The sequence below is a fragment of the Gracilinanus agilis genome, chromosome 4, assembly GCF_016433145.1.
Source record: "Gracilinanus agilis isolate LMUSP501 chromosome 4, AgileGrace, whole genome shotgun sequence".
Classification (NCBI taxonomy): domain Eukaryota; kingdom Metazoa; phylum Chordata; class Mammalia; order Didelphimorphia; family Didelphidae; genus Gracilinanus; species Gracilinanus agilis.
The window spans coordinates 115,783,169-115,805,991 of record NC_058133.1 but is presented as its reverse complement, the minus strand read 5'-3'; positions in this window follow the sequence as shown (position 1 = coordinate 115,805,991).

Below are 22,823 nucleotides of genomic sequence, written 5' to 3'. Positions count from 1 at the left end.
CTATTATATACCTATAAATATCAACATATAACAAATGTCATGTGTGTAATAAAGTATATACCTGTACATATCAACATATAACATATTTTATGTGTACAATAAATTATATCTTAATAAATATCAACATGTTATATGTATAATAAATAAATAATAAAAATGGAAAGAAAAATAAATGTCAACATACAGCAAATGTCACATGTATAATAAATTATATACCTGTACATATCAACATATAACATATTGTATGTATACAATAAATTATATCCTAATAAATATCAACATGTTATATGCATAATAAATAAATAATAAAATGGAAATAAAGATGTCTAATAAATAAATAAATAAAGTGGGCCCTTTAGACCTAGAATACACGTTATGTATTATGTGCATATTAAATAATATGTACACATATTATGTACATATTGTATACACAAATCATTAAAATTAAATAAATAATATGTACGCATATTAGATTGCATTCCCTATGTTTCAGCATGGGAGTCACTATCTGGGCTCCTCTTCTAAAATGAACTTATGTACACCCAAAGAGCCAGAAATCTCATTTTAGAAAGCTGAGAGCTCCCCAGCAGGGGGCTCCCCTCCTCCATTAGAGGAAGTGTCCAATCCAGGACTACCCCCACCCCAAATTATCCACAATAAAGACAACCTTTTCCTGATGTTGTAAAGGCCTCCATAAAGGCCAGCTCCTACTTGCTGAATGTAATGAGGCCAATGTCTATTCTCATTACCCCTGGATATGAGCAGGGAAACAATAGGAGGCTTGTGAAACTGTAAATCTTCTCTAGCCAGGAGCCTGGTGGAGGCACGACAGGACTCTCCTATTGTCCAACAGTCAATTACTCCCTGATGTTCCTTTGGTTAGTCACACAGACCGTAGATAACCTCCTTCAGACTAGCTAGAGAAGAGGGCACGAGGAGAAAGGGTAGATTCCACGATCTGGGGTTATCCTGGAGATCGCAGGACTGGGGACACGCAGGGCTTCATCTCCAAGGGTCATCAAGGAAAAGGCAGTCACTGACTTTAGGAGGCAGAGATGGAGCCATCCAGCCCTTTGGCACGCTCTGTGTTTAAGGCATCAGGAGGGTCACAGCTCAGCAAGAGGCAGACGCTCCCGGAGACTAACAAAACAGGGACGCAGTGAGAAAGCCGCCCAAGGCACCAGAATCCCCAAAGCCCCCCTAGCCTGCCAGAGAGAAATCTCATCTGCCTCTTTTGCTCTCTCTTTCCTGACAACATAATTTCACCGCCACACAGGCAAAGTAGGGAACATGAGCCCATTTTAGATGAACGTTCTCAAGGCTGTTTTATTAGTACATTGACTTATTCGTAGTCTGAACGCATTGAAATCCTTCTGCTGAGGACTCATCAGGTTCCATATCAAAGCGTTATCAAGGAAAAAGCAGTCCTTGGCTTTAGGACAAACACCGAGAGGCAGCCACCCAGCCCTTTGGCACGCGCTGCGTTGAAGACATGAAGAAGCTCACAGCTCTGCAAGAGGCACCCCCCAGAGGACTAACAAAGCACAGGCAATCCTGACCCAATCCTGGTGTATCAAAAAACCCCACTGCGGGCAAAATCCGGTCCTTTGGATCTGATCCATGCGAAGGAGAAGACTTTTCCCTTCTCAATTCAACGCATCCCATTCAATTCTGTAGTGTCCAACTGCCAGGGTTAAAGCACCGTGCCAGGCTGGGAAGAGATACAAAGTGTAGATCTGATCTGATCTTACTCTCAAGGAGTTTACAATCTAACAATTGATAGAGCACTAGATTGAGGTAGCAGAAGACTCGTGTTCCATTCTAAGCTTGTGTTAGCTATGTGACCACATCGTTACCATTATCTGACTCAGTTTCCTTATCTGTAAAAATGGGGATAATCATTTCTACCTCCTAGGTTTGGTAGTGTGTGTGTGTGTGTGTGTGTGTGTGTGTGTGTGTGTGTCTTTTAAATGGACCTGAGATTTCATCAGTATAGGGAGCTCCTGGAGAGGAACTTTCTCACTAGATAGACAAACTGTTTCTTCAGTAGAGGTTAAATGATGTATGTGCTCCTTGTCCTACAACCAGTATGTGGCATAGGGTGCCCAGGACAGCCATCTTTTCATTTCCCACCAGGCTGCAGTCCTCTGTACTTCATCCAAGCACCACCCCTCTCCCTTTCAGCTGCTTTTTAAATAGTTATTTAATTGTTAATTAAATAGCATCCATTCAATTATTTATTAATATCCATTTAATTATCAATCAATTAATATTCATTTAATTATTAATTAATGTTCATTTAATTATTACTCAATATTAATTTGCTTGTTTATTTAATATTTTAATGATTTCCATTAGACTGTAAACACCTTGAGGTCAGGGAACTAGTTTTGTCTTTCGTTGTATTCCTAGTACTTAACCCAGTGCTTGGCATGAAATAGATGCTTAGTAAATGTTTATTGACTGGCTTGACCCAGGGTATTCCTAACTCTTATATCAACTTTCTAGAATACTTCCTTCTCCATACAGGCTTGTTGTGAGAAGCAAATTATTTTTGTGTTCAAAATGCTTTGCAAACTTTAAAGTGCTATATTTGTTGGGTCATTTTCAGGCAAACCCAACTCATTGGTGAAGATGTGGCACACTTGCAGAGTGGCACTTGGAAGCTGCTCCCTTCTCCCTTTTCCCAGTACACCTGAAGACATTTTTTTGCATTCCCCACCCTTCTGTCCAGCCGCCCAAAGCAAGCCCTTTCTCCCTCCACTCGAGTCTCTCATGATGGGGAGGAGGGGGCTCACAGACAGCTTGAACTTGCCCTCTGGGCACTCAAACTCATTTAAGGTTCAGCCAACGCTGACAAATGGCATTTTTTGGGGCAGAGATACTAGAGTGGTTGGCCATTTCCTTTTCCAGTTCATTTTACAGATGAGGAAACTGAGGCAAACAGGGTTAAGTGACTTGACCAGTCACAGAGCTAGTATGTGTCGGAAGCCAGATTTGAACTGGGGATGATGAGTCTCCCTGGCTTCAGGCCCAAGACTCAATGGAGCACCACAGACACCTAGCAGCCCCCAAGTGTTATATAAACAGCCACTAAAAGTGGGATGTAATACAAAACAATGAGACTTTTATAAGGCTTGTAGCATCTGTAAAGCCCTTTGCCTACGTGATCTCATTTGGGATCCAAGGGAAGAGAGGTAGAAAGGTCAGGACAGACTGAACCACTCCCAGGCTGTGGGGGACTTGCTGTCTCTCCCTAGGAGAGCTTTCAGGGATCACAGCTTGGGGGGAGGCTGCCTTTTACTAGCCAGAGCTATTCTATTCTGATGCAAAACTTTGAAAGGGAAAAAAAAGTTAAATAGAGACAGGCCAGGGGATGAGGCAAGCGGAAGGAATGGTACAGAGGGGCCCTTTGTGGGGAAAACAACATTTTAAAAGAATCAAAAAAAATGTGAAGCCAACAACCCCTCACTTACTGCAACTGTCTCAGCCATGTAATTAGATGTGCTGGGAGTGGGGAGGAGGAGGAGGGAAAAAATGTAAGTTACCGCAGAACACCTGGCAGAGTCCTTTCCAACAGCTGCAAAGAGAAGCCTGCTGGCTTCCCTGGGAGCCAAGAGGTCAGGCAGCAGGGCCCCCAGAGCATCTCTGTGAATTCCTTGCTCAACACTTGACAGCATTCTCTTTTTCAGCAGCCTGGATGGAGCTAGGCTGAGCACTATGACACAGACAAGGTCCTGCTCATGTGCTCATGGTAGGCGGGTACAGAGGATTCTCCCGGCCCAAGACAGCTGACATGCAGGACATAGAAACGTAGAAGGAGAGCCAAGTGTCCAAAGGACCAATATCATCCATTGCTTAAACCATGAGAGAAAAGGAACATGGTTTGGTGGAGACAGAGCACTTGATTTAGTTCAAATTCTACCTGTGTTACTATTTGTGTGACCTTGGGCAAGTTTCTTCAGTTCTTGGAGACTCCTTTTTCCTCATCTATAAAAAGAAAGAGATAAACTACATTCTTTCTTCCTTTTTTTTAAAACCTTTACCTTTACCTTTACTTTATCTTAGCATCAATACTGTGTATCCCTTCTAAGGCTGAAGAGTGGTAAGGGCTAGGCAATGGGGGTCAAGTGACTTGCCCAGGGTCACACAGCTAGGAAGTGTCTGAAGTCAGATTTGAACCTAGGACCTCCCATCTCTGGGTCTGGCTCTCAATCCACTGAGCCACCCAGCTGCCTCCTAAACTACATTATTTCTAAGGCTTCTTGCAGCTTGAAAATCCTGTGATAAAACAAGGTTGGGTAGAAGGCACCAGTGTATAAATTCAGGGGAAGAACAAGGGAGTGGAGGGAACGTGCCGTGAGATTCAGGGCCAATGTGAGGGTATGCAATACAATTCCCTGCAATGGCTATAGAAATCTCCTGGGGCTGGAGTTCTCTACAGCTTTTATGAGTCGATCCCAAATCTTCACCATAAATCTTCCTGAATAGGTCGGAGATGCCTATTTATTCCCTTTCTTTCCCAGAAGATGCCACTATCATTAGTGCTGACCCTTCTAACGCCTTCTCTGTCCCCTTCCTCTTCTCTTCTTTGATTTCACTGCCCACAACCAAAGGCACACTATGGACCTCATCATCCCTTGAAATTCTTTCACCTACAAAGTTACAGTGCTAAATACAAGGGCTGACACAATTCTTTTGGTGATTAGGGGTTTGACTTAATGGACTCATCAGTCATTCTAGGTGTCTCTGCCTGTGTGTCCCTTTTCTCTCTTCTGGAAGAAGGAGCCTCGTCTGACTAGACTGCATCAGTTGACAACCTATCTAAGTTCAGAACCCCCAGTTCTGCTTACCATTCATTTTATTCAGAACTATAATTAGGCAAAGGAAGCTAGGGCTCTTCTTTAGGCACCTACATCATAGAGGTGGAGAGGGGGCAGGGAGGGTGATAACTTTCTTACTTTGGCAGTACAGATAGGGAGTCGAATAGAAATTAATACAACTGTTCGGTAATTAGATGGTTTTTTTTTTCATGAGCTGCAAAATAATAGAAGACTTAGTTAGCTCCCCCCACTGTATGATTCCCACCTCCCTTCATGCTTTGTGATTCTCTGCTAGCCTGAGCTTCTAAGTCCTTTCTTAGCCCTTCAGGGGTTGGGGTAATGGTAGGGTGAACTCTGGAAAAGGGTGAATAGTGTCTCAGGGCCTCTTCCAGAGCAGGATAAGTATAGGCAGGAATACTATGCCCTGGGAACCTCATTCTTCCTAAGGTAGCCTACCCAGTTGAAGTCCCCTCCCTCCCTGGAACATCTCTGAAGTTCCCAAGGGTTTCAAGTCTTCTCAGGCAATCCCTTGCTTGAGAAAAGTATTCCTCCTTCCTTGGAGAAGCCTGGTCCCTGTAGATGGAATTTCCAAGATCCCTTTACAGTCCTCTCTATGAGATCCAACAGTCTAATCTCTGTCTTTGGAGAGTCTGGACCAGACCCCAAATCGTCCTTTTTCTGAAGGTAACTCATGGCCTATTGAAGTATTTCTCTCTCCTTAGAATAGTGTAGGTCCTTTCCATGGAGAGTCCAGGACATTGAAGATTCTCCTAAGATCCCCCAGTAATATTCTCTATATTACCGTAAGCTCTTTTCCAGCTCCCTAATATGTTGTTCTCATAACATGCTATAACATAGGAGGGTGGCAAAGATATCAAAGAAAAGGGGAAAGGGATCTATTTGCACAAAAATATATATAGCTACTTTTTTCATGGTGGCAAGGATTGGAAATGGAGGGGATGCCCATCAATTAGGGAAGGGTTGAACAAATGGTGGTATATGATTTTGATAGAAAATTATTGTGCTGTAAAAAATAGTAGGCAGGATGGTTTCAGAAAAACCCGAGGAGTCTTGTATGAACTCATGCGAAATGAAGTGAGTAGAACCAGGAGAATACTGGATACAGCAACATCAATACTGTAACAATAATCAACTGTGGGAGCAGCTAGGTGGCTCAATGGATAGACAGCTAGACCTGAAGATGAAAGATCTTGGGTTCAAATCTGGCCTCAGATACTTTCTAGCTGTATGACTCTGGGCAAGTCACTTAACCCCAATTGCCTAGTTCTTGCTCTTCTGACTTAAAACCAATGTCTACTATCAAGTCTAAGACAGAAGATAAGGGTTTTATAAAACAACAACAATAAACCAAAAAATCTATGACAACAAATACTATTTACCTCCAGAGAGAAAACTGATGAATTCTTAGTGCAAATTGAAGCATACTTTTTCAAACTTGCGTGTGTATTTTCTTTTGCAACATGGCTAACATGGAACATGTTTTTCATGACTTTACATGTCTTATCAATATCATATTGTTTGCCTTCTCCAAAGGGGTAGGGAAAGAGCAGGAGGGAGGGAGAGAATTTAGAACTCAAAATTTTAAAAAATGTTTAAAAAGTCATCAATTCAATTTAGAAATATTTAATGAAACAAATAAAAACATATTTTAAAAAACATATGGGAGTGGGAGTCAGGGCCTCTATTGTTTTGCACAAATTGAATAAACACCTAGTTTTCAGTGCTTACTATTCATTTCTTTTTTCCTCCCAATTGCTTTCCTCACTGAGTTACTGTTCCAGACATATTTTTTTACTTCTCCATTTAGCCCACCTTGTTCTCAGCAGATAACTATCCACTTCTTCACTGAAAAGATTTCATCTCTACCTCGAAATTTCTCTGTATTTATACCCATCCCTCTTCCACACCTGTCTCAGAAGATTTATTTTTCCTCCTTTTTTAACTCGCCTACTTGAACTCTTGATCTCATCCCCTCCCACTTCCTTTGGGACCTTACTCAATCAATTATTTCCTTTTTCTTGCATCTGGAATCTCTCCCTTCCACTGATTCTTTCCCTGCTGCTAACAAACTCATGTCTTCCCTAATCTAAAAAAACAACCAACCAAAAGAATTTCCCTTGACCCTAGAGCCACCATTCTTTTACTTGTTTAACTTTTAGTGCTAACTGTCTAAAGAGTTCTCTAGAACCCTCTGCCAGTCTTATTTTTGTCCATACCACTCTATTGACATTTGCTTTACTAAAGGTGACCGATGACCTCTTAACTGCCAAATCCATTGACCTTTTTTTTCACAGTCTTCATTATCCTTGACCTCTCTGTTGGATCTGACATTGATGACCATTTCCTCCTTTCATTTATTCCCTCTTTTGGCTTCTGAGGCATTACAGGTTCCTGGCTTTCTTCCTACGTCTCTGGTTATTCTGTTTCTGTATCCTTTACTAGGTCTGCTTCCTCCTGTTGCCATCTAGATGTTTCCCAAATTTCCATCCCCTTCTCTCTCCTCTCTATATGATCATTCCTTTCTTAGTGGTCTTATCTACTCTCACCATTTCAATTACAGATAATTCCCACATAATCACAGAATTTTAGACTTTCAGAGCTGCAATCAACCTCAGAGGCAGTCAAGTCCAGCCTATACTGGAACAGAAATCTCTATAGCATCCCTAACCATAGGTATGTATAGAACATTTCACTAGGGTTTTTTTTAAAAAAAAACAAAAAACCTTTTCTTTCAGTGTAGCAACATCTAAGACAGAAGGACAAGGGTAAGGCAAATAGAGTTGTGACTTGACTAGGATCACACTAGGTTTTGTTTTTTAAAGGGGAAAATTTGTTGAATATTCAATTATAAAGCAAAATTTTTATTCCTCAAAGTAAAGTAACTAAAACTTAATTATACTTAATTTTAATAATTATAACTATGTTTTAAAACTAAATTTGTTTTTAAAAAACACATACAAGCTTAAGCAAAAATACCAGATTAAAAAAATAATAACTTTACTTTGGACCAGAGAATAAACTACACATTTGGTATCCATGTTTATGTCCCTAACAAGTTGTCATTCAGACTATTCTTGACTTTTCCAGGGAGAGAGAGCCCACTACTTTCAGAAGCCCACTGAACTTTGAGATAGTTCTAATTGTTAGGAAGTTTGTCCCAAATAAGTTCACATTAATAGATCACTTTGAGATTTGCAAAGCATTTCCCTTAGCACAATCCTGTGAATATTATAGATAAAAATATTTTTGTTTTGATCTAGAACTCTAGTGAAGAAATCTCTGTGAGGAAATTTCCCTTACCAATATAGCTACAACTGTTCTGCAACCTTTAATCTTAAAGAGTTGCCTGGACCACTGAGAAACTAGGTGGCTTGAACTTCATAACTGGTATGTGTCAAGGGCAGCTAAATAGTACAGTGGATAGAGAAGCAGGCTTGGGGTCAGGAGGACCTGGGTTCAAATCTGGTCTCAGATACTTCCTAGCTGTGTGACCTTGGGCAAGTCACTTAACCCCAGTTAGTGGCAAGCTAGCCTTTGCCACTCTTTTATCTTAGAATTAATACTAAGACGGAAGGTAAAGGTTTATAAAAAAGGAAGAAAAAAAAACAACTAGTATATATCAGAAATGGGACTTAAACACAAGTCTTCCTGAGAGCCAGCCCTCTCTCCACTTTATCTCTCAAGTACTAGTGTAAAAGTGAGACAACCAAGACTCAGATGTTGAATAAATAAGTAAAAATGCATTTATTAAGGATTCTATATCAGACACTGGGCTAAATGTTAGGGAGAAAGCTTTAAGCTATCAAGATAGTCCCTGCCTTAAAGCTTACATTTTATTTTTTATTTTTTATCTTTGAAATTTTTATTTAATTAATAAATTTAGAATATTTTTCCATGGTTATAAGATTCATGTTCTTTCCCTCCCCTAACCCCCTTCTGTAGCCGATGTGCAATTCCACTGGGTTTTATATGTATCATTGATCAAGACCTACTTCCGTACTATTGATATTTGCACTAGAGCAGGGGTCGGCAACATATGGCTCTCGAGCCATACCTGGCTCTTTTGAGGGCCAGATATGGCTCTTTCTGCAGGAGCCATAAAGTTAACCTTGGCACAATAACTAACAGCTTACTCATGTGATACATCACGTGATCCTTTCGGTACTGCCACTGTCTTCTAAGATAGAAGCTCCCTCATTGATATTGCCGCGCGAGATGAATCCTGGTCTTTAGTTCAGCTTGGTAGGTATACTGTGTGTTCCTCCTTCTGCCCTCCTTTTACTCTTTCGACACCTGTTACTGACATCTTGGGGTTCTGTATAGTGATTGATCACTTTTGTCTACATTCTCTACCCCTCTGCCTCTGATTTACATGGCTTTATCTCAGTGCATTCATGGGGTCTGCACTCCCTATTTGTGGGATTCTTATTGTTTTTAACTTTTCTACCTGCCCTTAAAGGGGAACTATAGTCAGATTACACCTTTACATATGCTTCTTTAGTGAGAAGCATTTCTCCCCAGTAGTTGTTTCATTTGATACAGAATGATTGAGTAGGCAGCACTGATAAACACCTGTACCAGGAAATGTGTGTGATGTGTCCTGGCCAGTTTTCCATAAAAAGGTACCCTCTTCCCCCACTACTTACTAATGCCTGCCCACAAGTCATATTATTTTTCTGTAATCTCCTGATTGCCTACTTAATTTATGTGGCCAAATGGCTTAACCAGCAGGCCGGCAGCTTTTTCTTCTCCTGTTGCCTGACTTGAGAGAGGGAGAGGAAAAAATATTCTTCCCGGAATTTTTCTCTCTTTATTTCAGCAATTTTCTTAGTGTAAAGGAGTTTTATATGTATGTGGCAGTTATATCAGTACTATAGTGCCCCATTAAGTCTTGTTTTTTGATTAATAATCAAAATAATTTTGATTAATAATCAGCAAAACCATGCAGCACCAGAAGTCACATTAATGTACTTCATTCATCATTGGTTAGCACATAATAACATTATTAAAAATAGTTCAGAGACTAATTGTACTTTAAAAGTGTTGTTCTTACATAAAATGCACATATTTACTTATATTCAGTGTTAAACATATTGTACAGCTCTCACGAAATTACATTTTAAAAAATGTGGCGTTTATGGCTCTCACGGCCAAAAAGGTTGCAGACCCCTGCACTAGGGTGATCATTTAGTCAATATCCCCAATCATATCCCCATCAACCCATGTGATAAAGCAATTGTTTTTCTTCTGTGTTTCCACTCCCAGAGTTCTTCCTCTGAATGTGGATAGCATTCTTTCTCATAAGTCCCTCAGAGTTGTCCTGGATCATTGCATTCTGCTAGTAAAGAAGTCCCTTACATTGGATTGTACCACAGTGTATCAGCCTCTGTGTATATGGTTTTCCTGGTTCTGCTCCTTTCACTCTGCTTCAGTTCCTAGAGGTCATTCCAGTTCACATGGAATTCCTCCAGTTCATTATTCCTTTGAGTACAATAGTATTCCATCACCAACAGATACCACAATTTGTTCAGCCATTCTCCAATTTAAGGGCATCACCTCATTAAGAAGCTCACATTTTAATGGGATAAGACCACAAAAGAAGAGAAGCTAGAAAGTGCACAAAGGCATGGTTGGAAAATGACTAGAAAGTGGGGTGGGGGCCTGATTCTGGGCAAAACATGTTGAAAAAATCCTATCTTGGAGCCCAGATTTCCTAGGACAAGGATGGTAGGACAAGGATGAGTCAGAGGACTAGAAAATAAGCAACATGGTTTAGAAATGGCTAGGTTACTTTTTCCAAGGTCACAACAAGTAAGTCCTGGAGTCAGGAGTCTAATTCAAATCTCTACTAAGTCCATCTTTAGTATTCCTTCCACTGTTATGCTGCTTCCTTACATCCTTAAATCTGTATCTCTAGCTCCTCTCTCTAAAGTTCCAGACCTGCTTTTTAAACTTCCTGCTGGATTCTTCCACCTGGATAACAGGGGGACAGGGGGAAGAAGAGGAAAGAAGGAGGAAGAGGGAGAGGGGGAAGAGAGAGAGAGATGAATAAAGATAGAAAAATAGAAATTTAGATAGGTATAAATTGGTATAGAGAGATGATAGATATAGAGCTGGATAGATATTGATATACAATAGATGATAGATAAGGAGATTCATAGACATAGATGGACCAACAAACAGACAGAAGATAGATGGATGGATGGATGGGTGGATGGGTGGGTAGGTGGATGAATGAATAGATAGACTGATAGACAGACAGACAGACAGATAGATAAATAGATAGATAGATAGAAAGATAGATAGACTGATAGACAGACAAATGGGTAGAGAGATAAGACAGACAGACTCAGACAGACAGATAGATAGATGCGGCAGACAAGACAGACTAATAAACAGAGATAGAGATAGATAGACTGATAGACAGACAGATAGATATGCAGATAGATAGATAGATAGATAGATAGATAGATAGATAGATAGATAGATAGATAGATAGATAGAGCAAGCATTATGCTAAAGGTTAGATATGCCAATAAAAGCAAACAAGACAGTCCCAAACTTTACCTCACACTGAAGTGTCTCTATACTATGGCTCCAACCAATTTTTTTTCCAGCCTCAATTCTCATTACTTTGCTTTTAAGCACATAATAATCTATCCAAACTCAACTACATACCATTATCAAATACAAGGTATGCCTTCCTGCTTCTGTCAATGTGTTTATACTTCCTGTTAGATTGTCCCCAAACAGTGAAAAAGAGTATTGGCTCAGTAATCAGAAAGCATAAGTTTAAATTATGCCTCTGGTGCTTACCATATATGTGACATCAGAAAAACCACTGAAATTTCCTGGGCCTCAGTCTTCTCATCTGTAAAAAAATTGAGATAGATGCCCTCTTAAATCCCTTCCTTCTCCAGACCTATGATCATATGATCTTTGCATATTGAATTCAAGGTCCAGCTTATATCCCACTTCCTCCATGTAACTGTTTTTGATCTGTTCAGCCAGGAATCATCTTTCTTCTCTTAACTCCCAATGAAATTTGTGCTTTGGTAGCATCCTGTGGTATAAAGAGGACTCAGGACTCAGTCAGAAGACTTGGGTTTGAATCACAACAGACATTGCTATGTATCCTTGGCCAAGTCACTTAATAAGTCTGAGCTTTGGCCCTTCATTTAAAATGGGGATAATAATACTCACATCATCTACTTATCTCATAGAACTGCTATTAGAAAGGTGCTTTGTGAATTTAAAAATGCTTTACTAATGGGAACAATTACATATTTGTTCCTCTCTTATGACACATACCATATTTTATCTTGTATTACATGAGAATCTTTGTAAAGTGCCTTGCTAAAATCTATGTAAGTTATATTTACAATATTGCCCTTCCCTACCCTTCAAGTAACCCTGTTAAAAGGGAAACCAAGTTAGTCTACAATGATCAATTCTTGACAAAGCCATGTTGCCTCAGATGAATAAATGGAAAGCACTTATTAAGATTTTATTATGTATCAAACCCTGTGCTAAATATTTAAGATACAAACACAAAGGCAATACTGTCTTTGCCTTCAAGGAACATTTTACTGCAATGGTAAAGACAACACATATAGGGGTGGTTAGGGAAGGGAGTTTTGATCTCTGAAGTCCCAAAGATGATAAGTGGAATAATAGGTCAGACAGTTAACATATCCTTCCCAGATGTAATGATAATATTTATTTTTTTAAAGTTCTCAAAGGAGAAAGTATGAAGGGGTCAAAAGAGAGGGTCATGTGACAGGGCTGAAAATGGCCAGGTGAATAAAAGGCTGCATGGTCTCCAGGTGGGCCATGAGGAGTGATTTAGCTCCTCCGAGCCACAAGCTCTGGAGATTCAATTTGGGGAGGAGAAAGGCAGTAGATGGCAGAATAGAAAATATCCAGGTAAACAGGAAGTTGCATTTTCAATAACTATCCCATTCATGTTTGATGCCTGATGAGTTTTCCAGGAATGAAAGTTAATTTCAGTGGATTATAATTTTCAGACACTACTCCCTTCCTTCTTGGAAAAATCAGGTCATCATTTGCCCTTCTTTAGTCCTACAGTATCTTTCTTTTTCTGCAAAGCAAAGACCCCTAACACTGGTTCAGCAGTCACATATGGCATTGCTTTTAGGATCCTGGGGTGTAGTTCATTTGGACCCAGTAACAAGAACTCATCAATGTGCTCTCTTATAATTTATCTATTTATCTTTGGTTTCAAGTCTTTATAAGATCTATTAAGATAGATATATTACTTCTGACTGGAGGAGGGAGGGATGAAGGAAGGGGAAGAGGAGAAGAAATAAGAAGATATTATATGAGAAAAATACTGAATGGGTATGAAGTGAAGATGGGTATAGAAAAGGCATACTGATAACAACATCATAGAGTTAGAAAAGGTCATGAAATTGTTTGGGAAGGCAGTGAGTTATAATGGAAAAAGCAATGAATTTGATATGAGAGAACATGGATTCAGATCCTGCCTTTGCTATCTATGTGAATCTAATTAAGCCACTTCCCTCTATGTCTTAGTTTCCCCTTATCAAATGAGTTGAACTATATAATTTCTAAGCCTAATTCTAACTCTGATCAGAATCTAACCCTTTTCATTCAATGATAAAGATACTGGAGAAAGGAAAGAAACTTGCCCAAGGCCATAGAACTAGTTAATCTTATCATATCTTCTGACTCCCTGTCCAGTATTCTTGCCACTATGTCCCTTTGGGGAAGTGGTCTTCAAACTTTTTGATTGACTACTCTATTAATTAAAAAAAAATTGAGCCTACAGTTGCAATATACATTAGCTAATAACTATTGACAATGCAAGAGATTTATGCTTGGGTTGTCCAAATTTGACTTGTGGTAGGCATTGATAGATATGATATGAGGTTTGGAATGCCCCTGAGTAGAGAAGAACCAACAAGAGAGCTGGGTTAGGGAGGGGATGAGGAAGAAGGAAAGGAAGCCCTTGGAGAATACCAGGCTAGTCACTCTTACTTCCAGTATCCAATTAGATACCAGGTTAGAATTATAGCTATCTGCCCCTCTCTTCCTGTCCCCCATATCTCCTCACCAACTATTATTAGTTATTGTAGTACAAAGCAAAAAATCACTTTTCTAGTTTGCTCTTAAGTGGAGAGAGTAGAACTGAACTTATACTTAACAGTTTGACTTCTTCACACCAAATGCTAGCAATACAAAAAGCTATCATGAAGAGAGAATAGCAAATAAACCCATTTATTCAAACATGTAGAAATTGGAGTCAGTGTATAGATTAGAAAATATCAAATAATAGAGCATGAACAAGCTCTTCTGTTAGAAACAATGTCTCAGCTCAAACCAAGAAAAAAAAGACCCCTAAAAATCCTCCCCCAGAATCTCTCGAGAGATAAGGTAGAAATAGGGGCATGTTAAGCAGTCAGCTTCTCCTGTTGTCTGAAGCTTCCAAAATCTTTCCTTTCTCTTTCTATATGTCTGGAATTGGTTTCAAAGTGTATCTGAAACTATGTATTGAAAGATGTGTGTTAGACTGAATAGAAAGGTTGGTGGAACCCAAGCCTGTAGGTGTTGAGTCCTGATAGGCCCAGAGAGAAAGATGGCTACCCTCTGTCCTGGAAATCATATAAATACAATCCAACTTTCTTGAATTTTGTAAAAACAGATTTAATATAGTAGATAATCAGGATGGGGAAAAGATGGAGGGCTAAGGGGGTTCCCTATGCTAATAAAAACTATACTTTTCCCAGAACCCACTGACCCACAAGGGTATCTTTAGTTTCCAACAGAGTTGGAGCTACTGTACCTCTCTAGATTCCCCAAAATCCTCCCTGATTCTAGCTACTTAACTCTATAGCCCTCCACACAGTTTCGGTTGATGAATAGAGCAAGTTGCTGGATCAAGGAAGATGACCCCAATGGCCTGGGTTACTCCAGATACAGGCTAAGCCAGTGCAGTTGGTGTATCAGATCATTCTACTTAAGCTGAGTTTCTTTTCCAGGGTAGATCAGACAGTTGTTATTCAGATCAGGAAATGTTGGCAGGACTCTTTCAGACAGGACAGAAGACCAAACCAATGGACAGGATACTCCACACCAGGATCAGAGGATCAGAGGAGACCAAAAGTCCAGAAGCTCTGTAACAGAACACTGCTTCCCAAGGTTCTCCCCCTCAGGGCTGTCCCAGAGTTCCCAGTCCAACTGCCATCTTCAGCATCCAGCCTTCTCTCAAAATTCCATTCCTAGACTCTCTGACACCTTTCATATCAACTCAGTTCCTCTCAAAGGCATGTACAGTATGTCAGCATTCAGTCTGTCAAATAGGATTCTCCTTCCACATACATAGCTCCATACGAAACACCTTAGGCTTGGAAATCAGTGTTGCACGCCATTATAAAATTTATACAAAATGTAAATTAAAAAGGATATGATAAAAATGTAATACTATTTGATCCAGAAATAAATTGTGAATCACTGGAATTTATTGAAATGGAGTTAGAGGGTGAAATGGTCAGATCTACTTTATGAGAAAATTACTTTGGCAGCTATACAATAAACTCTTCCCATAGCCTCCCTTCATAGAGGGCTCAGAATTTCCCAGCTAACTCCATTTCCCATTAGTTACTTTACTTAGTTTCAATTGCACTATCATGCTTCCTCCCCAGGTACTCTCTGGCATCTCCCCTCCTCTCTTTTTTTATTCTCATTTGTGTATCATATCCCTCCATTAGATTGTAAGCTCCTTGAAGGCAGGAATTGTCTTTTTCTTATTTGAATTTTCATCACTTAACACAGTGTTAATTATTAAACATTCATAAATGTTTATTGACTATTTATTGTGGGAAGGATGGATAGTAATAGGGAGACTCATAAGGAGATGAATTTGGAGACTACTGCAATAGTGCAATTGAGAGGTAAAAAGGACCTAAACTAGGGTAGTGGCTAAATGAGTAGAAAGAAGAGGGAAAGTACAATAGAAATGTTGTGGAGGACAACTGATTGAATATCTGAGTTGCAGGAGAGTGATGAGACAAAGATGGCACCAGGATTTTGAACCTAAATGCTCTGGACAGATAAAAAAAAGTGTGTAATAGAGGTATATTTGAGGGGAAAAGATAATACGGTAAAATATGCAAGTAGTTCCCCATTCATTGGTTTGTGAACAGAAGTTTGTGACAATAGTCAAATAAATTTACCAAAAAAATTCTAAAATGTTGTCTTAAGCAGAAAATAATTTCCCAAGAATGTCACAAATATATTTTTCCTTTGAAACAACAGGAAAGTGAATGTTTAAAGCATTATAGAGTTGTTTCTGCAGCAATTTGAAACCATCGTGATCTTGCACACCATGATCGTGGTGTTTGCGCAGTGATTACATGAAACTGTGACCACTTCTAACTAAGTGCAATGTGTTCTTGCATATTCTCAACCTGTCATCAAATTGTTTCCAAGCCACCACAAGGATTTGACATTTGAGCCCAATCTGATTCCCATCGGATGGTTGGCTCCATGCAGATGCCTCATTTGTGCTCTGGACACTGCACCATTCCCCTGGCCACTCTGTAATTGTACCTCATCGGCTGTGTAATCATGTGATCAAGACATTACAAACATTTTCATTCTTGCAGTGCATGTCAGGCTGTGATTGAAACCACAAAAATCCATGATTGCTAGGCATGTCCATTATAAGTCATCTTGAAACCATCACAAATGTTCTGTAGACCTGAATCTTATGTTGCCTCTCATCGCAATATGAAAGCTACTTTCTGATTTCAATGTACCATCCCCTAATGTTACTATCAATGAACTGGCTGACAACACTGGTCAATCATTCAGCAGAATTTCTGAGTGTAGCCAATAACAGAAGAGAAGAAAGTCATGTCTAAAGGGAATGTTTCCCTAACAAAATTTAGTTTATATACATTGTTTAAAATGAGGTAATATATTCAATGGAATTATAATTTCATTTATCATTTATATTTATATTTATAATATTTTTTCTATTTTCTATTTATTTTATATAAATATTTTTATTTATTTTATGTAAATATTTATATTTATTTTATAAATATGTTATATTTATATCATTTATCATTTAATTAATATAGTACTTATCATTATCTAGTAGAAAAGTAAATATTTTATGTAATAAATACTCATTAATTGTTTGTTTTTAATGAATTTCCGTCTCTTAGGAAGAGAGTTTGTAAAATTCTCTTAGCATTTTCTACCACATATTTGTGTGAGCAAGCATTTTCACTTTTTTAATTTTACATCAAATACAGACAAAACTCAATACAGAACCAGATTTAAGATAGCATTTGGTGTAGAGCCGAATAATACAAACATTCGTTCAAATAAAAAAATTAATATCAAAATTAAGTTTGTAGTTGATTATTATACCATCTTCAAAGTTGTAACTTATTTCACTGGAAATGATATTTATATCTGACCTCAGATACCTCCTAGCTGTGTGACTTCAGCCAAGTTATTTAACCAGCATTGCTTAGCCCTTACTCTTCTAACTTAGAATAGATAGTATCAATTCTAAGACCAAAGGTAAAATTTTTTTTGTTGTTATTTACATTCAACCAAATTTATAAAATAAATATAACATGAGGTCTTGCAGACAATAGTAAGAAAATGAGGTCCTGCTAGATTACTTCTTTTAATTCTTACAGGACATCTCACAAAAATATTCATAACTATTTTAGCATTCGAGTTCCAATTCATCCAATAACCTAAACTCACAAAGGAGGATCATTCCACATTCCTCATTCTCTCTCTCCTCCTTTCCCACTCCATATCTAATATGGTATTCTCCACTGATGCTACCATTAATATGGTACAGGCCTTAATCACCTGTGAAGGAGAATGCTTTACTCTATTGTCAATCCTGAGTTAACACTAACTTAAGTACCTCACTAGATTGTGAAGACAGGATTAACTCTCCTTTGTCCACCTTTTCATTGAATCAACAAAAGCTTGAACTAGGTGGAGGAGCTCACAAACCACTTAGAGAATTCACTCCCTCAGAAACTCAACCAGCCAGGAATCTGTGAACCCTTTTGATGAGTATTCACCCCTCCAGAAGGTGAGAACTGGCTCCCACAAACACTGACCCCTGGGCAGTGCTAAACAATTCAGAAACTGTGATTGGCACCTGTGAAAAGGGGAAGAGACAAGAACCCACTATAAAAGGCCCTAAATTTCTGGGGCTTTAAGAAGGAGTTGGACTTCAAGAGGGAAGTCAGCTTCAAGAAGAAGGTTGGCTCAAGGAAGAAAGTCGGCCTCAGGAATCACCTTCAGCTTGAGTCATTGTTTTGACCTGCCTCTTGGAAGGAACTTGGGTGAGTGGATAGCTGGCTTTCCCTTCCTGTCTTCTAGAAAGAGTTTAATTCCTGTTGCAGGTCAATAGGTCCTGATTGAGAATAGCACCAGAGCAATATTTAGTTAGATAGGCTAATGTCTTCTCTATCCTTTTGTATTTCTCTGCTTTCACTCTTTCTACTACCTCTTTTGAAAATAAAAGCTATTAAAGTCATTTCAACTTTGAGCAATAATATTTTGACTATTATTTATTATCACTATTATTTATAATCTTCATATATCTTAGCCAAACCATTAAAATTTAATCCTTACACACCTCATATCTAGGCTACTGCTGTAGCCTTCTGATTAGTCAGCTTGCTGTTAAGTCTCTCCCCACTACAGTTCACACTCCATTCAACTGTTAAACTCATCTTCCAAAAGCCCAGATCTGACCATGTTACCCTTCTATTCAATGAACCCCAGTGGTTCCCTTTGCATTTAGGATCAAATATGCATTCCTTCTTTGGACTTTTAAAGTTCTACATTACCTGGGTCCATCCTATCTTTCCAGTCATCATACAATTTGCTCCCTCTTTGGGATCGAGTTATATTGGTCTCCTTGCTATTACTCACACAAGGTATTTCATCTTTAGATTCCAACCCTTTTCACTGGTTGTTTATAAAGTTTAGAACAGTCTTCCTCCTTATTTCTACCTTTAGTCTTCCTTTAGGTCTCAGCTAAAATTCTACCTTTCCTGACTCCCTTTAATGCTTGTGCTTTCTCTCTATTGTCTTGCATCTATTCTCTTTATACATAGTTGTTGTCGTGTTGTCTCCATTATTCTGTGAACTCCTTAAGAGCAAGGACTGTTTTTGCCTCTCTTTGTATTTTCAGGGTTTAGCACTGGTATACCATGAATGTTGAATAAATGCTTGTTTTTAAGTTGTGACTTACCTTCCCTCCTTATGATTGGTTGATCACACACCCTTTGAATTCTGACCCTACACCCTAGCCTCATTGGGGGTAAAATCCTTCTATTCTTCATTTTGGAGATCATTGATCTAGGGCCGTGATGGCGAATCTATGGCACCTGTGCCAAAGATGGCACACAGAGACTTTGTGGACACACGTGGCAGAGTTAGTTATTAGAAAGGCAGAGGGTCTCTAATGGAGCTGTTCCCCTCCCCCTCTCCACCATGCCTCTCCATCCCTTTGTGTGTGCCTCTTTCCTTCTTATATTACTCCCTCCCCTGAGCAGAACTCTCAGGCCACTCCCCTCCCTTTCTCCCACCCTTGTCTGGGACAAGGGGCTTCAGGGGGTGGCGGGAAGAGAGTGGGGTCTCCTCTCCTGTCACTGGGTCCAGCCCCATCCCCTAAAAGATCTCCACTTCCTTTCCAACCAGCCACCTGTCTGGGGGAGAGACCCTGCCCCCCAAAGGCTAACTGTGCTTTCTCTGCCCCCTGCTCCCATCCCAATGTGGGTCACAGCTCAATAGGCAGGCCCATTCCTGGCACCTGTGGTGGTGTCAGAGGTGCATCATTGTTATGCAAATATAAGCAGCCTAAAATTCTCCTCCAGGTTGCATTTCTGCAACAGAGCAGAGCAGAGCCCATGTGGGGCTGCATTTGGATCAGATTTGACAAGGACATGCACCTCGAATTGTAATAAGAAGCTGCCTCCCCTCCTAGACTTCCACCGCCTTCCTGACCTCAGCTACTAGTCTCCAGTCAAATGAACCCCAGCAGTAGCCCCCTTGCTCAGCCCCCTGAGCACTTGGATACAGTGGTGGGTCCCATAATAGCAGGACATGAATTCCCCCTGGGTGTGAGCCAGCTTGGAGCCTAGCCCCCACCCCCAAATGTGGAGTGCACTTGGTCTTGATGGGGACAGGACACAGCATGCAGTCTGGGAGGTGGGGGCACGGCACACGGCCTCTAAAAGGTTCACCATCATTGACCTAGGGTACAGCTTAAGTGAATTGAGATCCCTAGGGAAGCTAGAAGGGTCTTGGAGGTCTTAAAGGTCTTAGAGACCTGCGCAGTGGAACAACCCCATTGTCCAATGGTATTAGATGTTTGTCTGACTGCTGATCTGACTCATCCATCTATCTATCTCTATGCATCTTTGCTATCATGTATCAATCTCTGTTTATCTCTATCTCTCCATCTCTAGCTATCTTTATAGCTATCTCTACTGTCATATCTAGCTCTATTATTTATCTATTTCTTTTTATCTATCTACCTAACTCTCTCTCTACTATCATCTATCTATCTAATCTCTCTCTCTCACACACACACATCTATCTACATATCTGTCTATGATGTGGAGTGTGGTGGGAATAAGGAAAAGCAATATCAAAAACATCTGAGACTCATTGGCAAGTCAGGACCCAGATTGTGTGGGTGGAATCAGATACCAAACAGTGTTTTTGCTATTGACAAGTTCTTCCTTTCCACATTTTTTTGAACAGATACTTTTTGGGTTGGGGTTATTTATTTATTCATTCATTCATTCATTTATTTATTTATTTGCCTATTTAAATGTTTATTTATTTATTTGTTTGTTTGGAAAATTTTCAATGGTTACATGATTCATGTTCTTACTTTCCCCTTCACCCCCCTTCACTCCCCCCCACCCCCACCCCATAGCCGATGCACATTTCCACTGGTTTTATAGATATAGTTTTTTTTTTAAACCCTTGTACTTTGGTGTATTGTCTCATAGGTGGAAGATTGGTAAGGGTGGGCAATGGGGGTCAAGTGACTTGCCCAGGGTCACACAGCTGGGAAGTGGCTGAGGCCGGGTTTGAACCTAGGACCTCCTGTCTCTAGGCCTGACTCTCCCTCCACTGAGCTACCCAGCTGCCCCCATTTCCACTGGTTTTAACATGTGTCATCAATCAAGACTTATTCCATATTATTGATAGTTGCATTGGTGTAGTAGTTTCGAGTCTACATCCCCAATCATGTCGGCATCAACCCATGTGTCAAGCAGTTGTTTTTCTCCTGTGTTTCTACTCCTGCAGTCCTTCCTCTGAATGTGGGTAGCGTCTTTACCATAAATCCCTCAGAGCTGTCCTGGGTCATTGCATTGCTGCTAGTACAGAAGTCCATTACATTTGATTTTACCACAGTGTATTAGTCTCTGTGTACAATGTTCTCCTGGTTCTGCTCCTTTCACTCTGCATCAATTCCTGGAGGTCTTTCCAGTTCACATGGAATTCCTCCAGTTTATTATTCCTTTCAGCTCAATAATATTCCATCACCAGCATATACCACAATTTGTTCAGCCATTCCCCAATTGAAGGGCATCCCCTCATTTTCCAATTTTTTTGCCACCACAAAAAGCATGGCTATAAATATTTTTGTGCAAGTCTTTTTATCTATGATCTCTTTGGGGTACAAACCCAGCAGTGGTATGGTTGGATCAAAGGGCAGACAGTCTTTTAGTGCTCTTTGGGCAAAGTTCCAAATTACCATCCAGAATGGTTGGATCAGTTCACAATTCCACCAGCAATGTATTAATGTCCCAATTTTGCCACATCCCCTCCAATATTCATTACTCTTCCCTGCTATCATTTTAGCCAATCTTCTAGGTGTGAGGTGGTACCTCAGAGTTGTTTTGATTTGCATTTCTCTAATTATTTGAGATTTAGAGCACTTTCTCTATTTCTCTTTTCTTCTTTCTCTTTTCTTCTTTGCATTAAAAAATACACTCCATTCTTTTACTCTACACCCCATCTTCCCACCCCTACTCCCTTAGATTCTTTCCTTTTGTAAAGAAACAGCAACTAAGCCAAACTAAAGGGCAAAGTAAGGACTTCTGATTCTATATGAAATGTCCTGCACTTGCCTCCCCTCTCATTTCTATCAGGAAGTAGCTCTTCATGATTTCTGAAGATATTTTAAAATGTTGCACCGGGGCAAGGTGATTTTTGACCAGCATCCCAGACACTGGCACAAAGGTGTTGGGATCTAGAACCTGAAAACAACAGTCTTACCACTCCCTAAATCCCAAAGCAGCTTATAAGTTAATCACTTTTGATAGTGAATGGACTAATTCCTTTACAAAAGCAATATTAAAGGGCTAATTAAATCAAAAGCTTTGGAAAGTCAAACTCTTCTCCTCTTGTCTGAGTCCATTCATTGACGTTGAGATTTATTAAGCAGCTTAAGGTTTCTGAGGAAGGATTACTACATGATGGAATATGCCAAATCTTTGGATTTTTTAAAAAAGTTTGACAAAAATATCAACTTCCAATCTTTGGCCCCAGACAACTACTAGCTGTGTGACTCTGGGCAAGTCACTTAACCTCTGTCTGCCTCTTTCCCCATCTATAAGATGGATAATAGCACCTACCTCCCACAATTGTTGTGAGGATCAAATTAAATAAGATTTATAAAACATTTATCTCAGTGCCTGGCACGTAATAGATATTTAATAAATGCTTGCTCCCTCCCCTTTGTTTTCCCACTTCCCATGATCACTGTTACTTAAAATTTTGCTTCCCCAATCTTGAAATGTCTTTGATTAGGCTTCAAAAATCCTGCTGCTAAAATACAAATACCCCATTGATAGGCACTGACCCTGCCCATTCCAGCAGCTAAGGAATCCAGAATTTTCACAAAGGAGACAGACCAGTAAT